The sequence below is a fragment of the Excalfactoria chinensis genome, chromosome 3 (assembly GCF_039878825.1).
Source record: "Excalfactoria chinensis isolate bCotChi1 chromosome 3, bCotChi1.hap2, whole genome shotgun sequence".
Classification (NCBI taxonomy): domain Eukaryota; kingdom Metazoa; phylum Chordata; class Aves; order Galliformes; family Phasianidae; genus Excalfactoria; species Excalfactoria chinensis.
This window is the reverse complement of record NC_092827.1, coordinates 26848238-26854645: the sequence shown is the minus strand read 5'-3', so window position 1 is coordinate 26854645 and position 6408 is coordinate 26848238.

Sequence of the window (6408 nt, the reverse complement as noted above, 5' to 3'; positions counted from 1 at the left end):
CAGACATATTGATGAGGTATGCAGGCCAACTGGGTGCTGGTTAAGCCCAGCTGTCCCTCTCTCTGGTCTAATCTATTTGGAAGAAAAAGGGACAGGTTTTCGAGCAACACTCCCATGTGTTACTTTCTGCTTAGAATTGATGTAGTGTGATCCTTATTTTTCTCGTACCCACAGTTAAGATGCCATCTTCACTTCTTTGCAGGTACCACCATTCACAGACTGAAGTGGGATTCAGCAAATTCCTTTTTCATTTTAGAGTTGGATCTGTATGGGCAATCCTGTCTTGAGGAGAAGGTAAAAGGTGCCTGCTTTCCCCCAGCCATGATGAATTCTCAGCTGTTCTGAGATTGTAAAGTTATTGAACAGAGGCCACACCTTTGTATATCGCCTTCCCCTGTTGTCTTCCTAATGTCTCCTAAATTTTTTATACAATTGCTGTATACGACACATATAGTAGCATACAGTAATGAAATATCCTCAACTTGGCCAGTTTGCTCCACAAACACCCTAAAGATTTGAGGAGGTGGATATATGTTCTAGGACTTTGAAGTCTCCATCCCAGAGAGGTTCTGGATGCCCCCTCCCTGGAGGTGTTCAAGACTAGGCTGGATGGGGCTTTCTTTGAGCAGCCTGGTCTGGAGGAAGGTGTCTCTGCCTAATGCAGGGGTTAGGAACTAGATGATCTTTAAGGTCCTTTCCAACCCAAACCATTCTATGCTTCTATGATAACCCAACAGACCCCACAGCACCACGAAACACACATCACTTCAGAGTTTACCAGCTTTCAGAACATAAAGAACAGACAGATTCAGTCAGTTATGTTCATACAGCAAGAGGCAACCTAAAAGTAGATATACAATCAAACCAAGTCTCCAGCCAAGACCAATGCTATCTTCTGATTCTCAGTACAAGGTATCACCCAGCTGTCTTGCCAGGCAGCTTGCAAGCCTTGACATCCAATAGCATTTTTCCAGGGTGATTACTAGCTGTCTCTGTGTGCTGCCAGCTCAGATGAAAGTCTGGGGTCAGTGAGGTGAAGGACAATAAATTCACAGAAGGTTCAATTAGTCTTCAGATGGGCCTAAGCAACTTTTCTTTCTGCATCAGTCAACAGATACAGCTTCACCAAGACCACTTCTGCCAATAGTTCTAATTTCAGAGTGCCTTGTTTCATCTTAACCTAAGCCTTCGCCCAATGAACTCAAGACAGAGAGAAAACCACTACTTTAACACTAAAATAAGTGTGCTTGGAGAGAAATTTGCTTGCATTTAGCTGTGCTGGTTTGAGTCCACATCCAGTTAAACTAAAACAATTTACCGTGTCAACGAGGTCTCACGTAGGTCCCAACACTGAAACATAAAGGTGTGGGAGGTTCCCTTCTGATTTCAAGGGAAATTACAACAGACCCTTTGACTTCTCAAGGAAAAAAGAATAAAATAATCATCATCTTGAGGCTTGTGGAAAAAAAGATCACAACATGGAAAAAGAAAATATTTTCTTTACGAGCAATGGCTGGTAGTAACCTGGAGCTTTTCCTCTTTTGAGGGCATTTTGTTGAAGAAAAGCTGGTATGCCTAAACATATGTTTGCTTGGGTTTTGCTTTGTGTTCTACTGTATCACCGAGCCGATGAGAAGATGGTAGTACTTCTCCTTACAGGCTTGCCTCTCATCTGTTAGGACACCGGTGCTACAGCAACATTACCTCATTAATATAACATTACATTACAAACAAAACACAGAATGAAATGTTCAGCCCTGGTAGTGTCAAGACCAAGGGTCAAGTAGGCTTTTCACATAGAGCTTTTAACTCTCTTTTTTTTTCCATACTCAGGGCTTGCTCAAAATATAAGCAAACTGACCGGGAACCAGGACTCAGGGGGAGCTCAGTGACTTCTGAACTCAGTTATACAGATATAAGGGAGGGGTAGCCATAAGTCATAAAGATGATCCTCTTCCTTTATTCTGAAAACAAAAATTTAACAGAAGATTAAAGGTGTTAGAGCTGAATCGTAAGTACTCGAAGACCAACTTAAGTTTCCGGAGGCAGTCTTAATTCTAGCATTTCCTATCTACGAATGCTTACATTTGTAAATACTCTTGTAGCAAAGTAGTTTTTTGTATGCAGTTTTCTGGGCTGAGAAGCAAATGAACTTCTGTGTAATTATATTACCCCTGTGGGTTATCACATTTTTGTCTCTGCCCCATAGACCTTTGCTACTTGAGCAAATAACGTACCTGTAAGATGCCATAAAATCATAGAATCACAGAATCACAGGTTGGTTGGGGTTGGAAGGCCATCTAGTTCCAACTGCCACTGTGGGCAGGGTTGCCACCCACTAAATCAGGCTGCGTGGGTCCCCACCCAAACCTGGCCTCAAACACCTCCTGTGATGAGACGTATCACAGCACCAACAGGCCACACTTTGGCCTGGTTTCAGAGGTGTCTGGTGGCAGGTGTGTGGTGAGAGCACTGATTTCCATCCATATGCCACATCCAGAGGACTTCCCTTCATCAAGATCTTTGCATGTCCATTCCCTACCTGTTCCAGCCATTACCATGGAACACTGTGGCACAGATATCTGAACCTTTTCAGAGTTGAGAGTTCAGCTCTTTGTTTCAAACAACTTACTTTCCTTATGCATAAGGCACTTATTGCCAAGTAAAACAATGCTCATTTTTGCGATGGCTTCTAGCATGCCCTGCAGAGCCGTGCTCACTCTCATGTCCCCCCGCAGTGTGCCACACCATGTCACTGCTGCCCCCCTGCTCTGTCCTTGTGAGGCCAGTCTGAGCCCAAGTAGGCAGCAGGACACCTTCCTTGTACCCACTGCCTGTAGCCACAGAGGTCCAAATGGGCATTTGCAGCTCTTCTTTCCAGGAATTTGGAGCTGGTTGCTATAGTGATAAACAAGTTGGCTTATTAGGGGAAGGAACAAAGCACTAGAGAAAATGATTTCAAAAATGGCCTACGTGCATACATAAACATGCAATCTCGTCCTTCATTATCAGCCCAGGCAGCTGGGTTCTTGTTTTTGGAACTGCACAGACACCTTATCCATTATTTTAGCATATCCAGCCTGGTTTCCACTGCCTGTTTCTTCTGCAATATCTTGTTTGTGAGCGCGGGGTCCTTCAGCTCTGAGTTGGAGAGCCACATTTCTTGGGAAGTTCCACAAATGGACACCACAGGGAAATGTGATCTGTTAAAGAAAGTGCTGGGTGGACTAATAAGTCTGAAAGAAGTGCAAAGGAACAGGTGTGGACAGAAGGAATTATGTTTTTGCTGCAACCTGTGCTGTTTCCCCCATTTCTTCTTCTTCGCCTCCTGCTGACACCTCTGAGCAGACACACGGAGTGCTGATCTGAGCCTGTCAGATGGCAAAACGTTACACTCTCCGTAGGAAGTCTGGCTTCAGCGCTGGTCTTCTGGGCCTTTGCTGTAGTGTAATAAACCTGCGCTCATTTAAATGCCTGGGTAGCGACAAGACCAGCCTTGCGCCCTTGGATATGCAGCAGACAGTGTGTGTTCTTTGACATTCCTGTGAGATGCAGCCCTGATGCTCTTTTTTGGCTAATCATGCATTTTGATTGACTGAGCAGTGCCAAAAGGTACAAGTTCAAACACTAAAAACCACACTGCATATATTTAATTTAGATAGGTAGGCCAGCTGCATCGCCTGCTACGACTTGAGTCACCTTGTATCTGGTTTTACCTGTCACAGGAACCAAGCTGATGAGCCACCTCTGCATGCCAGAGCTGATTATCCGTTTTCATTTATCATCAGTCAACGCTGTTGAAAAACACCAAAACATTCCAGAGAAATGAACCATCCATCCTTGAGTTTAGTCTACTCTGTTATAGTTGTGTGGAATAGGAGCTATTTCTCTACAGTGTTTTTTCCACAAGTTAAAAATAATGGCCTGTTTTGATATGTTTATCCAACTGCTTTCACTTCTGTTCCTGCAGGACTGTAACAGCTGATCAGCTGCAGAACCTATGAAACAATCAATTTTAATAACCTTTTTTTTCCAAATATTACCCATAACTCTGACTGTCTTTCCAGTATCTGAAGAACAGCCTGCAATGTTGTACCTAGCTTGAGCAAATCCTGCTGCTCAGAAACCAAGGAGAAATCCAGATGCTTTGAGCCAGAAGAAGGTTTGGGCAGACAGAACATTCTGCAGCATGCTCTAATTTGGAAAAAAACATGTATATATTTAAAGCTTCTTTGCTCCTGTAAAATGAGATTTCTTGTGTGTGTCTATGCATATGCACACGGATACTGCTTTCTGTCACTGTCAAGCATTCCTCTGCCAGAGCCAGGCATCCTTCGCCAGTAAGAACAGCGCACAAAGTGAGCTAGAGATAATTTTTATCAAAACAAATGAAAAATTGCATGCCAAGTCCTGACACATCTCTGACAGGAATCTTTGGAGAACTGGGGCACCAGTCAGCAATATTGCAATAGACGAGCCCAGCAAGAGAGCAATGCAAACAAACAGTACTAGACTGGATGCTGGAAGGACACGCCTGCCCCCACTCCATCACACAGCCCAGAATAAGCTCTGCGCTGTGTGTTGTTGTGTGTGAAACCATAGGAACAGTCTGAGTCACACACAGAGATTGGTACCATCCATCACAACTTACAAACTCGTCCTTTGTTTCAGAGTTGCACCTGAGGCCTCAAATTAGATGTGACAATTTTCATATCAACCGATGCTAAGATGTTCTGCAGAAAAAAAAACCTTATCTTTGTAGACAGCTTGTCCCCCACAAATGGGGTGGTTATTTGGTTGGGTTCCTCCAGTTGCCAAAGGAAGAACGTTCTCTTTGCTCAGAGTTAAGTAAATAGCAGTTAGCTTGTACGCAGTGCTTGATTATTGCTTACCTGCCCCTCTGATGGAGTCTGCACACAAAGCTAACAGAACGATGCTGCTTTATTTGATCTCATACCTGACGTGCCTGAATCGTGACCTCCGAGTGTCCCATGGCACACAAAAACATCTCACAGTGGTTCTGGGCTAAAAATACCATTGTTGTAATTTGTTATAGGACAGGTGCGCACCTCAGATCATCGTGTTGCAGACCTGTGCAGAGCTAGAAGCAGAAAATACTGTGCTAGCAAGCACACGGATACATACAGCTGCCAGCTCTCAGCAACGCAATGAGAGAGATGGAGGAATACCACAGAGTTCATCAGGAATCTCCCTGGTGCTGAGTTGGTGCCCGTGCTCCTTCCTACACACCATAATCACACTCATCTGTCCTTACTGCTACTTTCACTCAGGCTTACAGCTACTAACCATTACGCATTCCCTCTAGCTTAAGCTCCGAGTGCATACATGAGGTCCACCAAAGACAGCATTTCTGGCTGAACAGAGAAGAACCTACAACACCCTGCGAGGAACATTAGTTACACACATCTGTTTGTCACCCTCAGTTCCTATGTTCTACCTCAATAGGTTTTTGGGGTGCTGACACCGTATCTGGCAGCTCCTGGATTAACTTTTCCAAATGAGAACAAACAGCAGCTCACCAGTATGTAGCTTTGATACATACGTTGTGTGACTTCAATGAATTCTCTCTGTAAACAGGATATTTGAGCAAATGAGAAAACAAGGGTATGTTCAGTCATTGGGGAGAGACGGTATTTAGATGATTGTCCTTTCGATACAGCGCATAAGAACAACACAGGCAACTGTAATTTCATGTCTGAGGTGGTTTTGATTCGGATATATTGAACTATTTATGCTGGCTGCACTGTGCTGTGTTACTCCATAAATCACACGGCAACCCTTCCATCCCCCCACCGAACATGCTAACTCCCATTACCTCTCAGCCACACAGATGTTCCCCCATTGAGATACTCAGTGCGTGGCCATGTGCCACCCTCGCTTTCGCATGGATTTCAGCCCACGTTATGTCACGTCAGCGCCCTTTCTGTGTGTGAGCCCTCTGGGTTCATACGTCCTTCTGAATAACAAATGGATCGCTCCATGGGTAGGAGCGATAGATGCGCTGCTGTGCCTGCGGCTGTCACACACGTGCCGATGCGAAGGATGCGCACAGAGCAGAAAGGAAAGGAGCAGCTTAAGTGGAGGAGGCTGTGCGGAGATGTGATCAGTGTCTCTAACCCACACCATTCCCACCGAATGTTCGGTGATGAATCACCCCCATTTCTGAACCCCAAACAGTCCCCGGGTCGGTGAGCCCACGATTCAGCCCGTCAAAGGGTGAATGTTTTACTCGGGGAATGAAAGAGAACTTGGAAATTGCTAAATGCCAGCGCCGTGCCGCTGTGCTGTCGTGCAGCGCTCAGGTGCTCGGTTCGAGTTGCGCGCAGCTCTTCAGTATGGCAGCAGAGTGCTGAGAACGCATCGGAAACTTCCTCGGTGAGAAAGCTT